This window comes from Poecile atricapillus, chromosome Z, assembly GCF_030490865.1.
Source record: "Poecile atricapillus isolate bPoeAtr1 chromosome Z, bPoeAtr1.hap1, whole genome shotgun sequence".
In the NCBI taxonomy this organism is placed as follows: domain Eukaryota; kingdom Metazoa; phylum Chordata; class Aves; order Passeriformes; family Paridae; genus Poecile; species Poecile atricapillus.
Window position 1 is genome coordinate 37,781,662 of NC_081289.1, and position 23,609 is coordinate 37,805,270.

Sequence of the window (23,609 nt, forward strand, 5' to 3'; positions counted from 1 at the left end):
CTCCTATTCTGGTAAATTAAAGGAATTCACATGACTTTTTCCTCACAGCTGTAACTAGAAGCTCCAGTTAAGACTGAATGCTCACTGAGCTGGAAGTTGTTTGAACAAGGCTGTTAGACATCTTTAAGATTTTTATAAATCAAATCCCTTAGACAGCAAAGGATAAACGAGTAAAAGCTGTATCAATATATTTGTTCTAGAGATGAAAGCTAGGGTACACAAATATTAAACAATATGCTGGAAGTCACATGAGTCTGGTTCAAGGATCCTTCTCAGTCTTAAATGCCTTGAATCCTTGCCCAACCTCACCCCATAAAGCCTGTCCTCAGCCCCCATATCTTTTATGATTATTATCTTATTTTGATTATTTTTCTTAGGAGGAAGTACTATCAGTATTTAATTTTCTTGCACTTGACAACATTTAAAACTGCAAAATTACAAATAAAGATTTTTTTTAAACAACAGAAGCATTGAGTTAAATAAAAAATTCATTAAAATTATTTTAAATACTTTGGAAGCTTTCATTTTTCACTGGTTAAGTACTAAGAAATCAATGCTGTAAAAATGATGGAATTTTCTGTAAATGTATAGACTTATTACTTGCCTTCTAATTTTTAGGTAATAAAGTCCGTATCATCAAGGTGCATTGCATTGAATTTAGGGTCACCAAAGTCTGGGGATACATGAATTTAGAGCTCCACACAATGTGTCTTTTCCACTAGAAAAGGAAAGAAAGACTGAAGCCTTTAAATTACTCCAGGACCGAGGGTTTTAATGAAATAACTATCAGGAAAAGCTGGTTAAAAATGTTCTGACTTTCACAGTCAACAATTATTTTCTAGCTTGTGGCTGTCTGGATAGAATATCTTTATTTATCAAAACAACAAAGTGAAATTAAACTCATTAGATGCAAACCACAACATTAATAAAAGAACATCACTGCAATGTCAAGCACTCAGAGTTTAATTCAGTCTATTTCTGTGGCTTTATGACAGTCTCTGAGTCACAATTTTTTTGTGGGGAGCTATGCTTATTCAGTGCCTAGGTTGTTTTTTTAAGGAATTGAAGAGGCTTACCCCTCCTATTATGTGAATGCTCTAGAATTCATATACCTTATAGAGCATATTCTTAAAATAAAATAATTATTTTCATGATGAAAAATTTTTAGGATAAAAAAATCCACTAATTTTATACACCAAATAATGGATCCTCTCCACCTCTTTTTTTTTTTTCTTCAGAGCACGTAGCATATATTGTATGTTCCTATATATCTAAGACAACTCCCACTGAATTTCATTTTCCTGCCTTCCTGGCTCATTTCTCAACCATTCCCAGTTCTCTCGAGCTAGGATTACTGGCTGATACTCCTGGCAGTTATGCTGGCAGCTCTGTATCTGCTGTCCAGATATCCAATTCCTCATTAAATCTGTCTTCTCTGGAGCTCCCTGCCAATTGTGACTCTTTTTGTCTGGTCAGTTCCAGTTTCCCATTCCATGTCCAATTTTTATGCCCTTTCTCGTTATCCAGGTTGACTATTAATCCACTGCCCTTGCCCATCAAGCCCCAGCCATTCCTTCCTCAGCTAAAGGCTGATCAGTTTTCTGGTCCTCTTCTGTCCACTGGGGTCCTGGCAGAGTTCTATCTGGTGTAACACACAGAGGGACTGCCAAAAGCCATCACAGGTAACTCTTTTAAAATCTTCTTCATCTTGCAACAAAGTCTATTGGTAATAGGGACACTAGAGTTTATCACAGTCAGCCTCTGGAGTTTTGAGAAGCCAGAGCACACTTAGTAATGACTGCAAATGGAGATTTTCCATCTTTGTTTCATTAACAGATTCCTCTTCCCTCTGTGAGTTCTCTTCCTTTTCAAAAGGCTTATGATTTTGTTAATTCTAGTGAATATTCACAGGCACGGCCACAAATACACTCTGTAAGAACTGGCAATCTCACTGCTAGGCAAAAAAACCCCTAAATCTGCCAAAAAGGAAACTTTAAAATATGAAATATGGTTTTGTGTCAAGATCTTAACTGTGTTGAAAAATCCTAGTTAGATACAAATATTTCTAAGGAGACAGGATTTAACATTTGGGAGTCAGGAAAAGATAGATAAATCTATAAGTAAGTTTTAGTACATTTTAATATAGGTAACAATGAAGCATGAACCATGTTCCAACAAGAATTTTTAGATTTTCTTAGAGATTTAGAACTTCTTTTTACAAGTCCCTTAGGGAGCAGAACGAACCTCTCTCACTTATTGGATGAACAGTGCATAATACTTTGCATAATGAAATTAAGCAGCCTGAAGTACATGTGAACATGACTAATGAGACCAAATGCAGCAGGAAAACCAAGCAGATGGCTTGAGCGAGCTGGAACAGAGTAGCAAGGAGAGATCTGAATGTTTTGGGGTTTTGCAGGATACATACAGAAACACAAATATAATTTTTGCATTTCTGTATAACAGTGCATCTGTCAGCACTTTGGTGGTCTATGGACCACAAGTGAGAGCTTGCCAGAATACTAATTCTGTCTGTGGAAAACCTTTATGTGTCATCTATGGAGATACAAAATGCAAACAAAATGGAGGTTTGGGGCAGGAGGTGTTTGTTTTGCTGTGTCCTGCTTTTTTAATTGCATAAAAAGATATTTAAGCTTGTGGTATACTTTTAATGAATTAGTTCTTCTCCATCAAAAGCCTGGTTCTCAGACACCTCCTCAGTAATATGAACATCTGGGGGGAAATGCAGTAAGAGAGAGAAAGGAGGCAGCAGGTATTAAAAAATGATGGGAAAAGGCTTTCTTATCAAGAAAGGTCAATGAGCAACTTATAAAGGATGCTACCAGAAATGAAGATGAAGATACATTCAGTTTGCGCTCATTGCTTTCTGGGAAAAAAACAAATCTGTCCACAGGAAAGATTAACTGTTCATTTCTGTAACATGAGCTACAAAGAGGGTCAGCAGACAGCCTCACCTTGAGAGGTATTCAGGTGAAGCTATAGCTCTGCTCTACATGAAACACATTCTGACACTAGCTATTTACATCTGCAAACTTAAGGGCTTGCCTGCAGTTATATTATAAAGAACAAGCAGCTTCAGAGAGAAAAAGTAAAGAACTAAGCAAATTTACAGTGTCATCCTGCTGCCATCTCTGCCACAAATGACTGGGATAAAATGCCTTTGGATGTGTATTTTCTGACTGAGATATTTCTTTTACTAGAAAACTTCATGTGATATTTTGAAAGGACACACAGACATCACCTCAGTTTGCAATATAAAGCTATCTTGTCAACAAAGTAATTTTAACCAATGTTCAGAAGAAAACTATTTAATTGATTTTCCTGCTCCTGTCAATAAGTATAGTAGTATGTTCCACTGCAGATGATCATGCTACAGCTGTAGCCCACCTACCACATATTGGACTATTACATGCTCCTAATATTCAGTGCTCATAACACAATTTAGCAGTGCAAAATACTTTTACTACCAACACAAATTGTTGAGGTACAAAGTTCACACATTCTTTAATCCCTTCAGTTACTTTTAAAAATTTATCTCTCCACTGTGAACACTGGTCTCTTTTAAAAGTTCAGAAAATTTAGAAACATAGAAAGAGACTGAATAATTCCATGGAGCACCATTATTCAGGCAAGAAAATAAAAAAGAACAAAAACTCACAGAACTGCAAACTTCTTTTAGTTTTGGAAGACAGTAGTAATATTTACTTTTTTTTTTTTTTCCCCAGGGACTTCTGATGGTATTTTTTCTCCTGTACTAAACAAAAACCATTTTCTTTATTCTGAAGCATATTGAAGTTATCTCCACTCTGAAACAACCATGAACGTCTTTAACAATCTAGACCAGCAAGATCTTTCAGTCAGCCTTGACCTAAATTTATCAGGTGACATATGTAGAGATTCGGACAATCTCTTTATTTTACTGCAAATGATTGTTAATTACACCAAAGCACAAATTTTAAGCTTCAATCTAAGCAACAATATGAAGTATTTTCTGTGTGATAAATGATTTAAATAAGAAGCCATTCCACATCATTACAGCCTATATCACTTTTATCAGATCTCCCTCATCTTCTAAACATTGGCTATTATTCAAACTATCCAACAAATCCAACTTATATCAGTATCCTTGTAGCTTTCTAGTGTAACTTGTGTTAAGTATGAGTACCTACTACAGAACTGAAAACAAAGATTGATTGATCTCAGTGCCTTTTATTGTCCATACAGACCAGGTTTGCAATATGCAATAGAGTTTTGTGAGGAAAAGTATCAGCGGGCAATTTCTATCCTCTCAGTGCTTTAAAAATGATATTCTCCTTCTGTAAAGCTGTTTGTAAGTAAGTCCAATTGCAAAGCTGGGTTTCTGTGATCTTCTGCAATAATTTTTATCAAGACAGAGGACTCAAACTCTACCTTGGTACCATTTTAGGTTTGGCATAACATTGTACATAGAAAAACTAGCAACTTTAAAGGAAGCTGGTAGGAACAAAGTGCAGAACAAACAGAAAAAAGTGGTTCTCTGCCCAACAGGTGAAAGATCTATGACACTGCCAGAAACGTATTAGGGGGAACTAGAAGACTTAAAAAAGCTGTATGGGGAAACTTAACATGAGTTTAGAAAAGAGATTCATTGAGAGCTGGTGATATCACACCATGTTTAGGAAATCCCTTGAGCTGAAAACAGGTGGAAGCTGGGAATTTTCTAGAGATGTGTTATGTATTCTCACTCTCCTGTTCTCTGGAAATCTGCTATGGCTTATTGGTGATAAGATGCTTAACACTGTAGATCCAAGGCTAAGAGAATCCCTGGTCTGAATTTTTGGAACCATTCTTCCATTTCAATGAGATGCTCTGAAGTTGTTTGTACTTCTGCCTAAGCAAAGGCAAGGAAATGTGCGTCTTCATATTCCAGGAATTAGTCAAAACCACTGCATCACACATCTGCATCACCCACTAGTCCTTAGTACTGTAAATGAGACTACTTGTACTGGAAAAATTTGGACAATATGGCTTAAACTGGGTATGTCCATAATCCCATTAGTAGTGATTCTTGTTATTCAGAATGGTGAAGGAGAAAATAATAATAATAACAACAACAATAATAACAACAATAAAAACGTTGGATCAATTTTACTTCCTTACATGGCATAGATAAGTGCAAGGCAGACAAGTGTTAACACAGAATCCAACAGGATGGTCTAAAACCTGGGAGGAAATACATTTTATCCAGTAAAGCAAGAGCACAAAGTGACTACAGTACAGAGTCATGTGAATACACAGAACTGTCTGATCTGGTAACTGCAACTTGCAAATTCTTTCCTTCCCTGTGTGTTGTTTTTGGTGTCCATATGGTAGCACACAGCTAGACATTTATAAAAAAATTACCTTGGCGACATGTGGCCAACATCTTTGAGTTGTCACCTTTCAAAGAAAATGTGCCTGTCTCACATGTCAGTATTCAAGCTTATATGTGTTTTCTGGTCTCTCTTGCCTCAGTAGGATAATTTTTGACCTTCCTTTTGGGGATTTTTTTTTTCCAGAATAATTTGGACTGAAATTCTTGCTTATCTATTAAAATTATACAAAATTAGTGAAGGAAATTCTGGTCCATTTCTCTACTTCCTAATCAAAACTAGCACACAATACATATAGGCAAATACACACTTTGGTCTGCACTTAAGTGACAAGAAGACAAAATGATTATTTCTACTAGCACCCTACTCCATTGGATCCCATTTGAAATTCTGTGTAAATATGACACTCCTGCTTCCACTTCATTTATGTACAGATGTTACTGCTAACACTCTGCTTTTACTTCATTGATCATTAATTTTTTTACTATAGCAAAAGCAGACTGCGACAGACATCTTGCTTTACTGTAAACATTTTTCTTCCACATGAATGCTGAATGCTGAAGCATGCAATTAGAAGTAAGAATCAATAGTTCACTACAGAGCAAAAATATTACATTTCCTTATATGTGCCAACTCCTACCCTCAAACTCTCATTCTGACCTCTCATACCACACTAATTCCATGATCTCCAGTTCCACACTGATCAATTGGTTTACTTGCTACTAAAGAACCATTTCCAGCTTAAACTAGGAGCATAACCTTTAATTTATGAAAGATATTAAACAAAGTATCTCATACAGAACGCTCTGATGAAGAAACAGCTGGGTTTTTTCATGTCAGGAGTGAAATTAACTTAAACACATGCAATTAACAAGTTGACAAAGAAAGGGCAAGTTTTTGATGTTCTGTCTTCCAGATCTGTGGACTTGCTCAACTAGCAATTATTAAAGTCAACTAACATGACCAGCTGACAACTTGCAATGCCAGATTAAGAGTTGAATGTTCTTTGCCAGCATCAAGCTGATGTACAGTATGCCCTTCTGTATCTAGAAAACTCAGCATATCCTTTTTAAGATGACAAAACAATCTTCACAAAGCTCTGGTAATAGAAGCTCACAGTTTATCAAAATCTGGTACATTACCTCAGGTTCAAATCTTTTCAAGACAATAGTTCATTAGCCAATTAGGCTGGAAAGAAGTATTTTCCTCTACAAACAGCTTTGATGAGCTGAGTTGCCATTTTTCTCACATACACACACACAAAAAAACCAAAATCCATTTGCCAAGCACTGTTTCCCAACTGCAACATTTAAAGAGAAGATTGCCATTTCCCCAGCAAAGACTTATCAACATTAAAAAAAAAAATAAATAAAAAATGTTGTACTCATAAAATCAGGGGGAAAAAAACCCAATCAAATTAGAAATCTCTAACAGCATGAACTTATCACATACACCCAGGCAGAGCTCTCTTGCAACTAGGGATCAGATAAAGATTTTAATTAGCTCCCTTGAAAATTGGTGTTTGCATTTAGAACGAAAGACAAGTTCATCATTACCTCTTTAGCATCCACTTTCCAGGAAGCTTCTTTGTCAGAATCTACACCCAAACCATGAATAGGTGAACACATAAAGCAGTCAAATTATGGTAAATTGCAACAAAGTGTCGTTTAAGAGTGGGAACACTTTGTATTTTAAACCTGGAGTTCCTACTGCCCAATTGGGCAACACAGCTTAGATAGCAAGATTTTAGAGTTGCACTTCTTTGGAAACAGGAAAACATGGGAATATTGCATCCAACTCACAACAGTGAAACCAGGTTTTCATCAAGAATGACATAAACTACAACACACAAGAGATTTTTTAATTGGTTCAGACAAACAAATGCATAGCACAGTTAATTCTGCCTTGGTAGAGAAAAGAGTGTCAGGCCCACATATCTTTCAGTCTTCATCTACTGTTAACTTTCACACATATTATATGCATATAGATTTATGAACATAAATGTATTAATAACCAATCCATAATTCCAGAAAAACCTGGCTGTAGTAAAGACAGCATTTTAAATAATTTTCACTTGTCTTTTAGGTACTGCTTTCTTAACTATAAGGAAGTGCCTGTCACTTAACAGGAGAGGAAACTAGTCTGTAGTGCCTCTTCAAAGGTGTAGGTGAATCACAGTTTTATAGTCTTTTAGTCTGCACCTTAACAAGACATTCTGAAAAACATTAAGTATGACAGATACTACCATTTGTCTCAAGACTCAAAATAGAAAGAAAATAAACAGATACAAATTTAGTATTGGTTGATTATTTCAGCACCAAAAGTAAGTTTCTACTCATTGAGATAGTCTCCAGGTGATAAGCAAAATGTCATGACCAATGGCTCAATCAGTCTTAAGCAATTACTTCAAAAATACTACTGAAAATTCCCAAAACACTGTTACAGGCAGATGAAAAGTCTACTTAGTTTTCTACAGATTTCCTGAGGTTTGTCAATATTAGATGATCAGGCTTAAAAGGTGTGAAATAATGTATCATAAAAACAAGTAGTTACTGAGAACCTCCAACAGAATATTAAGTGATACAGATAATTTTACTTATCAGAAAAGTAGCAACATAATGCCATAAAAATGTCCAAAACCCCCAAATGGCCACTGGAATAATCAGTTCCTGTAAAACACATACATTAATATTACTTTTTTCTTTTGTTTCAATTTTTCAATCAAATTTTTTTAATCTATAGATAAACTGACACTACTGCTTCATATCTAGTTGGCAGCTTTCTGCCAACTGAATCCTACTGCTACCGAGCAGTAGGATTCAGAAGGACACTGAAGTTTCAGATAATGTGGTGGGTTTACCCTGGCCAAAACATAAGTGCCCACCAGCCGCCCATTCACCCTACCTCCAAGCATGGAGCAGAGAATTTGAATCACAAAAGCAAGAAAAAACTCACAGGTTGAGAAAAAGCCAATTTAAAAAGTAAAGGAAAAAAATAGGGCAAAAATACACAAGTGAAGCAAAGGCCCTCCCACCAGCATCCCGGCACTCAAACAGCCTCCAAGCAACAACTCCTTTGGAAAGACCAGCCTGCACTTTTTATCCCTGAGCAGGACATTCTAAGGCACACAGCACCCCTTCGGTCGATTTGGGTCACTTGGCCTGGCTGTGTTCCCTCCCAAGCTCTTGCAAAGCTGCTCCCAGCCTACTTGCTATGGGCAAAGTTAGAAAAGGCCTTTTTGTTGTGCAGGTGCTGCTCTGCAACAGTTCAAACCCTGGTGTGTTACCACCACTGCTTTAGTCACTAACCTAAATCAGCGGCGTATGAGCTGGGATGAAGGAATTTAGCTCCATCTGACCCAGACTCTACAGACACTCAGTCACAGTTCATGTCTCAAGTTAGCCAGAATGATATCTAACTGCACACAGTGATCTTCCCTCATTTTCTTTCTCCTACCATTTCCACCCTGGTTTCCAGGCACGCTGATGAACAAGCAACCAGGACACCCTGCACTACTCATGCAGTCTAAATGCAACTACCGAGGTCATAGTCCTCAAACCAGATGTCACCTCTGATGCTACCAGCCTCATTTCCGTCTTGTTCCACTTTCCAAAGTGCAGCACAAGAAAAATTACTTAACTGTCTTTGCTCCAGGAAGTATATAATAAACTTTATAAACACCCCATGTCCATAACTGCATTATCCCCCGTTCCCTCTTTTTTTGGCCTTTCTTATTTCTCTAATTCCATTCCCTTAATTTACAGCCTGTCAAAGTTTGTTCAGTTCTTGACATTCTTGATATACTTGACATCTCTCAGCTTCCTTGTATGCCAAATATTTCTTTGATTTCCCTAAAAAATTCAACTAGCATTCAGTCCACTAAGGAACTTCTCCATGGTATTGCCTGTTGGTGTTTGTGCTTGAATGGGAATCATGCAGGTAAGAACTTAGTAGCGATCCTTACTGATAGAAATGCAACTTCTAAAGTTTGTGATAATACATATGTAAAAAGAAGTAGAAATATGATTAAATAAGATTGAGTAATTCTGTTTCTCACACCATTTCATAGTTTACTTTTGGAATATTTTAACATGGAAAAAACAATACTTGAGGCAAAACTTAATTTCCAGAATAAATGTTATACTGCATTTCATTCAAGAAAGCACCAGTTTTCTTGACTTACTGTCATGTTGTCAGTCCATACTGAACTAAAACAAATTGAAGAAGTAATTCATAATACAATATTATTCTCAGCAGTTCCACATGCTGTCCAGGCTATTTAAATAGTCTATAAAAAATTGCTCAGAAAGGCACAACTGACAGTGTGCACAGACTGGTTGATGAATCATAAGGTAGTTTAAGTAAAATTTTGCTTGATTAACTGTTTTGTTTTTAAACCACCTGCACCGTATTGTTTGATGTATCAGGACAGATCAAACTGTTCTCAGTATTTTACTGAAAACCAGACAAGCTTACAAATGACAAGTTCTATTGTATTATGGAACTGATGCCAAACAGAAGAGCTGTGTATTGTGTGATTCCAATTTTCTATTTTTAGACCAAGTATTTACAATCAGGTATTGTTATATATGAAACTAACCCAGATATTTCACACACTTACAGCTTTGTATCATATGGAAGTAATTTTAGTTTTTGTCTCCTCATCTTCAAAATACATTTATTTGTTCTCCTAAAGTATAATCTCTTGCTTAATTTTTTTTTTTTTTTGTCAGCTGGCAACCAAACTGATTACATCTACAGTATCTTCAGATGGAGGCAAAAACAAACAAAGCCCACTGATTTGAGGCAAAGCATACCTGACTTCTGTCATTGTAAATGTTGCCAGGGCACACACTTCTTTATTTAGACCAGCAGATGAGGTATTTACATGTCTAAAGATGCACAAAAGCATTTAATGGAGATTACAAAAGCATCCAAATGAGTAAGCACCTTATTTCCAGTAACTTTCACGGGAGTCAGGCATCTATTATAATTAGTCATTTCAGTAAAACTTACCATGTTTGACTTTGGTCACCTCCTATACCTCCAGTACTTCTTAACAATATCCTTAATAATGCCAATCAGAAATCTATTTTCCAAAAAAAAGGTAAACATCAAAATTTATCACTCAAAGCAATAAAGCAAAATTTAAACGAGGGTATGAAAAGTTTATTAGCTCCATCTTTTGGAAAAAATGCCAGCATCTTAGGAAACATAATCAGCTTCATCTACGGGTTTTGCAATTGCAGAGCTCCTCCTGGCATCCATACAGTTTTAGGTTATTACCTTTATACAATATAATGCAATATAATGTTTATGGTACACCAAAGCTTTCCCTCACCTTCATGTGATTTCATTTTCACACATTCCTAAGGAAGAGTTACAAATTAATTGCATAGATCATTTTTTGTAGACATAGTATTGTGTCAGTGCTGACTTAAAAAACATTAATGAATTTGCTAACCACTTGGTCTCCCACGTGTATTTGAAGAATTAAGGACCTAAATTAATTTTTTAACTGTTCCTCTAGTTGCTGGTCAGTTGATTTTTGGGTGGACAAGAGCGAGAAGAGAATTGTTTGCTTCATTTTACATGTATCTATTGGATCCCAGATCCTTCCCTTCCACATTTTTTCCCAGACAATAAATATTCACTCTTTTTTCAGCTCAGTCCTGAGATTTAATTAAGATCAGAGTCCTAGTGTGCTGGGTATTGTGTAAATATGCAGTCAAAACAAAGAAAAACATTACAGCAATAAACCAAAGAGTTTAAACATATACTGACATTGGTATTGGAGAATCAGGATGCAGTACCCAGTCACTTTACGTAAATTGCCAATTTTAAGTCCTGTTTCTGTTGAAAAAATCTACTGTAATGCCTATGCAGAAACATAGTAGTAAAAATCTTAGAACAAAGAATGTAAGCTATAAACATCCATCCTAATGAAGGTATAAGGATAAAACATAAACAGTTGAGAAAAGAATGTGCTTGTTCTTAACATTAGAAGAAGCTTAAGACTGTTTTACACAGGAAGCAAACCACCAGTCTTTCAATAAGCACATAATGCTTCTTCTTTATTAACTCCTCAAAATGGTATTTTAAGACGTAATATTAATTCACAGATTAAAGTGCTGCTTCTGTAAGACTAGCAGAAAAGAATAATACTTCATATTTTGCTGTATGCTATTTAGAGTTTCTTTTGGTATTCTATTCTTTCATGTGCTATAGGAGTATGCAAAGCAGTATTCAGTTGAAATGACACATCCAAACAACTCACCTCAGAGACTATTTAGGGCAAGCATGCCAGCACATCAAACAGGAAAAGCCTGCAACAGAGACATGCAAGGACAAGCTCTGCTACTATTTCAGGCTGTCTCTTGTGGAGAATTTAGGTGCCAGTTATGAAGATCATATAAATGTTTTATGTTTTGCACAATCACTATTGATTAATTATGACCTACATTAGCATTCAAAAAGCTTCAGCCGTAAGACCCTGTAAGACTGCAGACAGTCATTTCAGGTGAATTACTGCTGTGATCCTACAGAACGTCAGTAAATAAGGAGAACATCTCACCACAATAATTATCGAGGCAGTAGAAAAACAAATGAACAAAATGCACGGCAGTGACATGTTATCTAATTACAACGTTGTGTTTGCGTAGAGCTTACTTTGAAATGTATCCATTTGAAAATACAAAACCCTTCTGATATGGATATTCTAATATAAAACTCATGAAAATAAGGATTTATAACGTAAGATACATCTGTAGTTTTGGATATATTAATAACCATTAATAACCAACTATTTTGGCATGGTTTTGTGTATTCTTTGAATACCACGCTCAGAAAAAAACTGGTATAGCGAGAATGTAACATCTCAGGGCAGGACGTTCCACCTTCATTTAAACAGCAGAGGACATGGATGTCCAGCGAGCTGGGCTGGAGAGGAGGGCAGTGTGCTGCCACAAGAGCTATTTACAGCAGTTAATACTGGAAGCTTTCACAAATCCATGACTGGAACTACAGTAAGCTTTACTCTGACTAACAAATTGCTGACAGCAATTAAAAATGACCCAATTATTTCTGGAAAAAATAGCTCTTTAAAACTTGAAAGTGAAATAGACAGACAGGAGGAGAAAAAGAGCAAAATGATCATGTATGAAAATTCAATAGCATTTTACTTGAAAACAGAAAAATTGAGTAACATTCTTCGTCTTTCAATGAAAGAACAGAATAAAACAAGCTATTGTAATTGTTTTCTAACAACAGGTTTTTCCATAAATAGCATTTGTGTTTTAATTACAGTGTTAAACCTGAGTGAAGAGAATTTATTTTGTTACATACTGTTTCTTTACAACCATTCTCAATATTACTCATTAAACTGGCATGCCATTTAGATAAAAGTGCATTTTTATTCTATTCCTTTAAAACACAGAAACATCTGTATAATTCCTTAGCACTGACTCAACTACTAATGTAGCTGAAATGTAGTCAGCTGAGCATCTTCATCCCTTCAGCATAATCTAACATCTCAGTGATTTATGAGAGTAAAGGCTTGTGTAAGACTCCCATATAGACCCATACAGCCATAAACCTTTCTATTACCATAACAGGGTTTCTCAGCTGCTGCTATTGTTCCTCTGGGAACTTATTTGCTAGTGAAATGTTTTCCCCCCATATAACTTAACTAATCCTTAAAAGGAATCATTTATAAATACTTAAAATTATGAGAACAACAAATCACTCACGGAAAATATATTCTCCTGGTGAAAATAAGCTTTTATAGTAACAGGTTCTGTGACACAGCCTTCATTAGTTATTATTGTTACAAATAAAACTTAGAGGAAAAAATAAAACCCCAAAGTTTACATTTCCTAAGTCTTCTCAATGATGCAGAGTCCACTAAAATTAAAAAAAAAACCCCATCAAATAGTGGTTCCTGACTCTATTTAGAGCTTCAAAACATAGTGTCTGCAAAGAACAGGATGTATTAAAGCAGTCAGTAGTACTGACTGCTAGCCTGGCCAAACTGTATTCAGCACAAAAGCTGCAGAAATGACCTGTGTAATTCTGGCTATGATCAAAACTGACCTTTTATGTATTCTTTCAAACCTGTTTCCTGGGACTTGTACCCCCTTTCACCATTATATACATCTTCTGCAACTTGTCTTAAACTGAACTCCTATGCCACTGGCATCTGTGGCCGTTATAATATCCTAAACACCACAAATGATGGCTCTACATTTCTTGATTAGGGGTCAGAGCAGTCCCATAGCAGGAACTGCTGGGAGCTCCATGAGATTCTCCAACAGGCACAAGAGTTAAGCTTCTGTTTTGAAGTTTTCACTCACTTTGGATGTTTGGCACTGTCTAAAAGATCACACAATCAATTTAATTTCATTAAAACTTACTGAACTCTTTTCTACCTCTCAGGAAGGCATCGAAGTGTCTTGCCCCAGTTAATTGCCTAGTAGCTATATGTCCAGAACAGCTCCAACACTTTTTCTGGGAAGAATGAGCTGGTACTTCAACGAGGATGAAGAATCACCATGATGGATTCCTTACAGCATGCAGTCCTGAACAAGCTAAGGATTATTCTAAGTTACACAGCAAGGTACCCCAAGAAGGAGCCAGGGAAGCTTTGTGAAAGCTTGGCCACCTCTGCTGTAAAACACATCCCGCTCTCCTGCAGTAGGTGCGATCCAACAGAAATCTGGCAAATGCAGTCACACACACCACAGCTCTCAGCCACCCAAATGACTCATGACCCTTCATGATCCTTTTCCTGGCCATGCAAACTGTTCACCAAAATAAGAGAAAATAATTAAAAAAAAAAAAAAAAAAAAAAAAAAGGCAGGAAACCTCTGAAGAAACCCCATGATCTCTTAAGGCAAGAAGTTCTGAATTTTGCTCTGTACTGTTAAATTAATATACTGAAGGCTTTTACACTATGATTACAGCACCTATTATCAAAATCCATACAAAAGGACCCGGAACTTTTCATAATACTGAATTATGAGAATTAAAATAGTTTCTTTTGAAACACCAACCTGAATCAGATTAGTGGCACAGTATCTGGCAAGCTATGCAACACATTATGGAGTATCTGAATTATTTATAAGCTTGAAAGACACTATATTCCTCCCAAAAGGCAAAAAACATCCCCATATTAATGACATCCTACAGACAAAGGTCAACAAAGTTAGCAGAAGTTACTCTAATGTTTGTGTTGGGTAAACAAATAAAAAGTAAATAAGAATTAAACTTTGATCTCTCACTTCTTTTTCCCTTTCACTTAACCCAAACACGTCTAGAACCATTCATTGTCACTGTATGGTCTCAGGTGAAAAAATCATAGTACATTAGTATACACTGCTTTCTTTATATTAGACTTCAATTCCACTGTGTCACTGAAGCTGTGGTTGCCTCCAGTGAATATCTTTCTCCGCAAGGCTCAAAATATTTTTCCTCTTCCGTTTACCCCCTGATCTTTCACATTGCTTTGGCGGGAAATGGCAGTCACCTTTCTTCACATAGCAGGAAACTCAGTTCTACCCCAGTAAAATATCTAACCCCATGACCCTCCTGGATCTTGCTTCCCCTGTACAGTCTGTGCCTGCTAGTGATGGCCATCCTTACGGCTTTTTTTCTTTCCCTCTTTTCTCCTTTTGCATTAACTTCTGCTCCTTTGTATCCAACTTCAAAGTTTTCATTCTAGGGTGCTTCATTTCAGCCTTATTTTTCTCACACATTCAACTTGTCTGGGGAACAGTCTCCCAACTATCTTTGGACTGACATTTTCCATGTCCTCCTTTCAGTCTTCCAAAACTGTACTTAATCTAAACACTAGATTGACTTAACACATGAAGGAGAACTTAATGTGCTTTCTAACACAGACTGTAGTATTTAATTTTATTTGCACAGGATAGGCTAGACTAAAACCCAAGCAAATAAATTATGCTGTTCCTTCGAATATCTGCTTAACGCTATGTATAAGGAGCGCATTTGTAAGCAAAAAGTTACTTCAAAGTTTTGTGTATGGAATTAAGGATTGAGATCTACAGGGTTCTGCTGTTTAATTCAAAGAAATTTTATTACTCAAAAATATTTGCTCTTCGCAAACAACTATATGCATGCAGATGGGCTGGGATTAGGAATAAATAAATCTGTACATAGTGAAATATTTTTCACCTATACGAATGAAATACAAAGAAGAAAAATGAGAAACATATCAAAATATAGTGAAGATGGCACAGAATTTAGGATTAGGATGAAAATATTGAGTGCAGGGATGAAGATGTATAATAGGAATAAAAAATATAAATGATCAGTTAATTATAAAACTAGAACAAAGGCTCAAGAACAATTTCCAGCCCAAAGTCTGAAAGAACAGGAAGAGGATATTTCAGGTAGCAGGATCATTATCTTTTCCTATAGGTATAGAAGAGAGTGGAATAACATAGGGCAGCAAAGTAGGAGAGAGGAGGAAGCAATTAGAGCATCAGATAGTTGGAAAGCTTTTCAAAAATGTGTATTTTTTCAAAGAAAGTTTTCAGAGTAAATGTATTTAATTTAAAGACATGCAGGAAAAGGAGGATGAGTAGGCAAATCACACTGTATCAATTCAGTAGCTATCTTCAAGGTTCTGGGGATTATCAGACGCTGGAAATGTGAGAGACCTCACATATCAGAAGTTCAGATAAGCATTTTTCATATCATGCCACATGGGAAATCATTACTCAGTTGACACAAAATTAGGATTAATATCAGAAATATTAGGTCAGTAAGTAACTAAAGGGGAAATGAAAGTGGTTACTGTTAGAAAGTTTCAGGCTAGAGGGAAGCTATTTAGAGAGCTCCTGAATGACCAGTCTTGGGAGAAATCTTGTTATTTTTGTAACTACTTTACCCAAAGTGTCAGTACTATATTAGTGACCTATCCTGGTAATTCATTTTTGGGGAGATAATCAATACCAAGGAGCACTGGGATATTTGTATGCAAAGAACTGTGTGACCTTGAGAACACGAATAACACCAGTGAACTAAAAATTTAGCATATAAATGGCAAGACCATCCCCCTAAGGACTAATAATATCATTTCTTCCATAAGGTAGAATTTCATCAGTTGAAAATGACTGAGGTGGAAAAGGATAAGTCATAGGATTTAAGTATTAGCTGTTAGTGTTATGGACAATGCAACTCTAAGCTGCATCAAACAAGATTTTTCAGGAGAGAAGGAAATACCGATATGGGAAAAATCTAATCATTGCTATCTCTAAATTGCCATAGAACCCTGTTCACTCATGTTAAAGAATGATAAGCTTAAATTGGAAGAGGTGCAGAAAAGAGGTGCCAACACGATCAGAGAAATGGAAAATCTCTTTGACAGAAAGAGACTGAAAATGCTTAAGCATATCTGGTCTGGTGAAATGAAAGTCAAGAGAAAATATACCAGTGAACTGAATAGTGAAAAGAAGGAGAAATTATTCGGTGCAGGAGCCACAGCTGGCACAAGAACAAATAAATAAATATAAGGTGGTCATGAATAAAGTTAGGCTGCAAATCAAAAAATACACAAAACAAAAACTGATGAGAACCTCTAACAGCCCTGGAATAGAAAAAATGGATGCAGCTCCCGTCCCTTCCCCAGAAGTACATGTACCTGCAGTGTGCTTTATAAGCACAGAAGGTGGATCAATATGAAGGGCTACTTGAAACAGTAAGGAGCTGGAGTTAGCAGCCAAGGAGACCCCTACCTATCTTATGTTTTTGAATTTCCTTAAACAGCAACTACCATGTTTCAGGAGAAGCTATGCATGATAATCAGAAGATAACAAAATAGAAATCTTCAGTTTACAGAATTATTCACTTTTTCCACAGACTAAATTAAAACAAGTGTTAATTAAAACAATCTACCTAACTTTTTTGTGGAACTCGCTATTTCATGCCCCTGAGATATTTGTGATCTTTCTACTTCATTTTTCTACTAAGTACATTTCTACTAAGTACATTTTTCTACTGCACTGTTAAGTGACATTTTCATATACTTGACTATCAACTCTATCTTACAGAAGTCAAAATACAAAGGAGAAAGACTATCCAGCACCAGTCACGAAGAACTCAATTTATGAGATCGCAAATCTATAACTTATCCTCATCTCAATGCATCTACATTTCTAATAGATTTAAGACAGAATAATTTTGCAGGCATGGTAATTTTGTTTTGTCTTTTTTACATAACTATTCAGATATACAAGAGATGCTCTTAGCATATGAAATTTGAATGGAGGGGACAAAAAAACTTTGTAATGCCACTCCACCACTCTTCCACTAACAGCCACTTTCAAAAACAGGTTCACACCAGTGATTTCTTCCTGAGGAGGTAAGAACTGACAAGACAGTCAAGTATATATTTTTCATAAAGAAAAATATATAAATAAAATATCTAACCAGATATATGAATTTAGATGGTTCAGTTCTCACAGACCCCTGTGAAGAGATATTTAAAAACCACTAACCTTTTCATTTTTCTGAACAGAAATGACTGAGGAGCAAAGAGTAAGTGTCAGTGCGACCATGGCAGTTCTTTTACAACATGCTCAAGACTTTTTATTGGACCAAAAGAAGAGCCAAGAACTGACTGGGAAAGCCATTGTAGGAGAATCTTGAGAAGGCATTTTCAAAGCTAAATTAATAATCCAGGTGTTGACTGAATCCTGGCTAACTGTCCCCATCTCAGGCTCTGTGCCATGACTACAGTATATTTTCCCATTTTGTATACATTTGGTATTGCCATATTGATGGACCAATTACCAGCCTGCACCACTCACAGCTCCAGGCACCTGACTGAAAGGGCTGTAAATTGGTCCAAAAACTAGTAAACAAATTAATTTACTATTACTAAACATCCTTCTTTTAAGTCAATTGTGTAGTTCCCAGAAAAAGCCCATGTCTTACATTCAGTTGCTATTGCAATAGTTGCTTGTTTTATTTGTAAGTTACTTAGAGTTTATTTTAAAGAAATGAATAAAAACCCACTTACATAAAAAAAAACAAATAGATGATGAAAAAATGGTACCATTACCAGTAGTGATAGTTAGAGCTTGTTTCAACCCTAGCAAAATGTAAATAAGGAAAGGCAACATTAATAGCAACTGTTGCTACACAAACACAAAAGAAAGAGTAAACAACTATGTACAAACAACTTCATTCAGAAAACAATTATCTGTGACAGTGTACACAAGCATACTGTCTCCAACACTGCCCTACAACAAATAGGTATTCACACTTGTGCCACCTCTTTTAGTATGCCACTTATTACAGTTATTTCCCAATACTTCCTGACAGCAATGTTACACAGCATTTATACATGTTAAGGGATGAAAGAATATAGCTCAGTGCCTTCAACTCAACTTGCTCTAAATAAGATATAGCTTGCTCTCCTTTACCACAGAACTTGTAGGAACTACCTGGACCAGGCTTCCAGGGACATCCATCCTAGAGGGAGCCCTGTGCAAGCCAAGATAGGTGCTTTGAGTTTAATGAAAGATGTTCTGCTCTAGCAGGGCTCAAGGATACGTATCGGCAGCCATGCTGAGGTCACCGCCATGCCTGTGACGGGAGAGCTATAAATGCTTCTGTTTACACTCGGCTGGCTTCATTTCTCCTACCCAAGACACAATTTGTCCCGCACCCACAGATATAAGTGGTGTCATGGGATGTGCTGCTGCGCTTCTGTAGACCCTACGCACAAAGCCTACCATCATTCCCAATTTCTTTGCTGCCCTTGGGCTTTTCTGCACCAGCCTAGAGAGAATTTGATAAATTATAGCTTTCATGAGCTTATCTGCGAGCTGAAAAGTACAGCTCATATATTTAAAGCATGGAGCCCTCCAGAATCCAATTTCTGTTTATTTTTTTAGCATTTGCTCTGAATGCTACCTTCCAGGTAGTTCACATCTCATCACCAGCCATCTTGCTTGCAATATATGATTCTGATCCTATATCCCTAGAAATGCAGAATGATTAAAAAGCACTTTGATAATGGAACACGAAATTTACATTTAAATGAGATAATACTTTAAAAAAACCCCAACTATCTTGTTACCATAAACCTATTAAAATGTTCAGTTTTTATGTAGCTGCTTTTATGTAGCTCTTGAGTATTGACTTAGATCGATACTCAGCTGTTCCATTTATTAAAATCTGCCATTTCATCTGCAAGATTTGTACTTGTTAGTATTGCAACTTCATCTCTTAAGTAAGTTAAGTAAGTAAGTAAGGATCTCTTAAGTAAGTTAAAAAAAGGTGTTGAATAAATATCATTTTAGGCACGATATACTGCTCAGTGTTTTCCATATAAATCTTTAGGCCAGTATTACTAAACAAAATGAGTGGAGAACTGTATTTACTTCTGCTGTCACTCAAGTGTTCTATCTTATTTCTGGCACTTTCTAATCAGCTAATTGGTTTCGACCTTGTTGGGCTCTGCAAATGCAGTCCATGCAGCAAATTATACAAAGAGAGCAGCTGGTCCCATAATGTTATTGAACATTACTTCATCTCCTGAATGAGATTCATCCAGTCTGTCACATGATCTGAGGAAAAGAAAAGAAATTCGGGGCTTTTTCTATTTTACTAAGAAAAATGTGAAAATCACAAACAGAACAATTTCCACTGAGTGTGGAAACACTGTGAATGCATTTAGTACTCACATTTTCCCTAGGACACTAGGAAACTAATTTGTCTCTTTCCTGAGTCTTTTAAATAGATGATGTTGTTATCTCAGGTGACATGTCAGCAGAAAGCTAACATGCAGCAGAGGCAGTACACAATACTAATGAAACACTCCAGAGGCAAATCTGGTACACACTGTCACTAATTCAAAGTTTATGGTAGGTTTTCTTATCAGTGAAGCCACCTTTTCCATTTTCTCTTTCTTTACTGGCTTTATCCATATTAAGCTCAAAGGAACAAGAAAGCTCTCACACATGGCTTGCTGAATATTGGCATGATTAATACCTGCTCTCTGACAGCAGTTTGAATTGAGGTGTTCTCTCACTGTAAACAGTCTGGACTGTGTTTGTACCGAGGTCTGGCTTTTGAGGAAGGTCTCGCACATGCACAAGAGGGTGGCCGGAGAGTGGGGGCGCAAACCCATTCTCCACACTTGCCCTGCTTTCTACAATACCTGGTGTGCCAGAAAATAAGCCTGAGCAGTCAGAATCACAGCACCAGGACTTTAAAAATAATGTTAATTCTGAACTAGCATCAGGCGCCATGAATTTATTTTGTATTTAAAAAGTGCTATTAACTCAGCATCAGGAGGCAGCTGTAGCTGAAACTCAAATGGGCTCCCACTGACTGTGTATGACAGTACAAGGGCCAATAATTCAAAGAAAAAAATCTCTTCAACTAATTACAGGCCTGTGGCCTGTAGGTCACCAAAGATATCCAAACAAATCTAAATCATCCTTTTCAAAGGATCACAGAATCATTAGGTTGGAAGGGACCTTCAAGATCATCGAGTCCAACCCAGCCCTAACACCTCAACTAAATCATAGCACTGAGTGCCACATCCAGTCTTTTTTTAAACACATCCAGGGATGGTGACTCCACCACCTCCCCAGACAGACCACTCCAATACTTCATCACCTTTCCTGTAATAAACTTTTTCCTAACATCCAACCTATATTTCCCTTGGCACAGCTTGAGTGAGACTGTGTCCTCTCGTTCTGGCAGCTGCTGTCTGGAGAAAGAGACCAACCCCCACCTGACTACAGATACCTTTCAGGGAGTTGTAGAGGGTGATGCAGTCATCACAGCCTCTCCAGGATAAAGTAAGTATTGCTGTCATTTCCAGGAGAAATGGAAAGGAAAAGATGATGGCATGAGGTGACCCAATAATGTATGACAGCAATCCCTACTTTTTATAAGCAAGGGTTATAGGTAGTAGACACCTCTCTGTTCAACCAGGATGTATCTTCTGTTCTTTCCCTCGCCTAAAGGCAGATCAGCTACCCAGGTGGCTTAACAGGGAGGAGCCCTAGACCAAAAGCAGCTGTTTCATTGACCACATCCTCTCCTATTGCCTGTAAATTCACATAGGCTGCCATTCAGCACCAAATGGAGGCTTCTGCCACCATGTTTTTCTTGAAATTTAGCTGGAACTGATGAGTACTTAGAGCAACACTTCAGGAAAAATCCATACAATCACCGTCAGCTCTCCAGCAATTAATTTTATGTGCATTGTCTACACCAGAACTTGCAGCAAACCTCCAAGTTGAGCTACTGGTGTTCACCTCAGAGTATCTTCACATGACAGAAGGAATTAGACATTTTTAAGGAACATTTTTACTACTTATAGCAGTTCACAACAGACAGCTTTAAAATACTGCCTCAGACACACAGTTATACATCTTGATTTGAATTTTTCTTCTCCCTACCCCCCCCCGAAAAAAAAAAAAGAAGCTGCTGATGGGTTGCAGCACCTGACTTTCCATGATACAAAACAAGACTCATTTTCCATGGCACTGAAAAGCCAAATCTCTCTAGGGAGACAATACTTCCTCCTACTGCATCTCCTTTTCCTCTCACCATGTCACATGCACACTTCAGAAGCACAAGACACCTTCCTGTTTTGTGCTGAGTATCATTTTTTGCTCAATTTCTAATCAGCCATTTGTTAAGGGAGCTGCAAAAGCACACAAAGGCAGCAGCTGTTCCCTCGCTGCTGCGAGCGTGCAGCTCCGTGAGCAACTGCTGTTCGAGGCACTGCCCAGAGGTGGGTGGTGATGCTCACCGAGGCCTCCCAAGGAGAATGCTTCTCCTCTGGAATAATTCTCACCCTATGGCATGAACAATTAAACTGCTATCAGCATTTTTTTTAATATAGGCATTAACCTCATGAAAACACAAAGCATTTTCCATATGTGTTACTTTTTAAAGAGTATAATCTACAGACACAGAGAGTACTTTGAAAAAAGTAATAAATTTCTTTTTTAAAATACTCTGTTTTGCAGAAGAGGTGGTTTTACTATTTGGTAGTTTTCATACTATTACAAGCACAAATCAAATATAATTAACAAAATTAGATGTAATGCCTAATTTAAATATATCCACCAAGGATAGAGACAAACAGAGAGCATTCTACGCCTCAAGTCTACAGAAACATATTAATGGACAAAAATCCCAAGATGATGCAAAACTAAAATGAAACTTCAAGGCTGATATTCCATCTCATTACATTTTGCAACACTTCAACAGTTTTTAAATAATACCTATTAAATCTGATTTTCCTGTTATTTGACATTCAATTTAAAAGAGGGAGGGGGAAAATCAAGTTTAGATGAAAGTGCTCAAATATACATAGATACAAATAAAGGTTCGAAATGGAAGTTGTTGGTGTGATGCCCCTTTAGGGAAGCACCCGTTGAACATGCTAAACTAAAAGATCCTGTAAGACTTCAACAGAACTTTGAATACTTTAAGTAACATTACTAGGGGTATTCAAATAAAACAATTTGTTCATTTCCAAGGAAGAAACCCGCATTTTTGTGCTTTGCTCCTGTGAAGACCCCTAGAGTCAGCAGAGCCCTCCAACAGACCAAGACCTATGACGATATAGATTAATTTGCGGTAACCTGGTCCAGACATCTATTACTCAGGAAATGAAACGCTGATACAGCTATTCAGCTTCCAAGGAAGAACTGTTCCTCCATTTAAAAAAAACAAACTACATGTGGCAGATGAGATCAGTGTTCATGTGAACAGCATTTTTTACTGGACATATACTACTTAAATGCATACCCTCTTGGTTTTTGGCTTAGTACTTCAATTGGGCTTAAAATTAATACTACTGGATTTGTTAATTAAAACCCCTCCTTTTTACAGAGTATGTTTTACAGTGAAGTATCTCTAGATAAAAGATAGATAACCATGTTACCACTGTGAAAACTGCCCAAGAAATTACCTAATAATGAGCTTTACTATGTATTACTGTGCAAAACACTGAGTAAAACAGATTTTAATGAGAATTTAAGCATTTCCACTGTATTTTCTATAGGCTTTAAAGTATTCATCAAGCAAAATTATTTGAACACTGTGTTGCCTTTTACTAATTCAGCTTATTTGATAGCAGTAGATCAAAATTATACATATTAAATGTACATATGTAGAAAGCAAGATATTGAATAGTGAAATGCCTGAAATGCTAAATTAAACCACAATAAAAATTTG

The 23,609-nt window shown here is 36.7% G+C and overlaps 1 protein-coding gene across 1 annotated transcript in view; it reads right to left on the reverse strand.

Annotated features, from left to right (window-relative positions):
- Nucleotides 1-23,609, reverse strand: part of LOC131573767 (synaptotagmin-1-like) — a 333,607-nt gene that overhangs the window by 254,228 nt on the left and 55,770 nt on the right. The window lies entirely within an intron of this gene.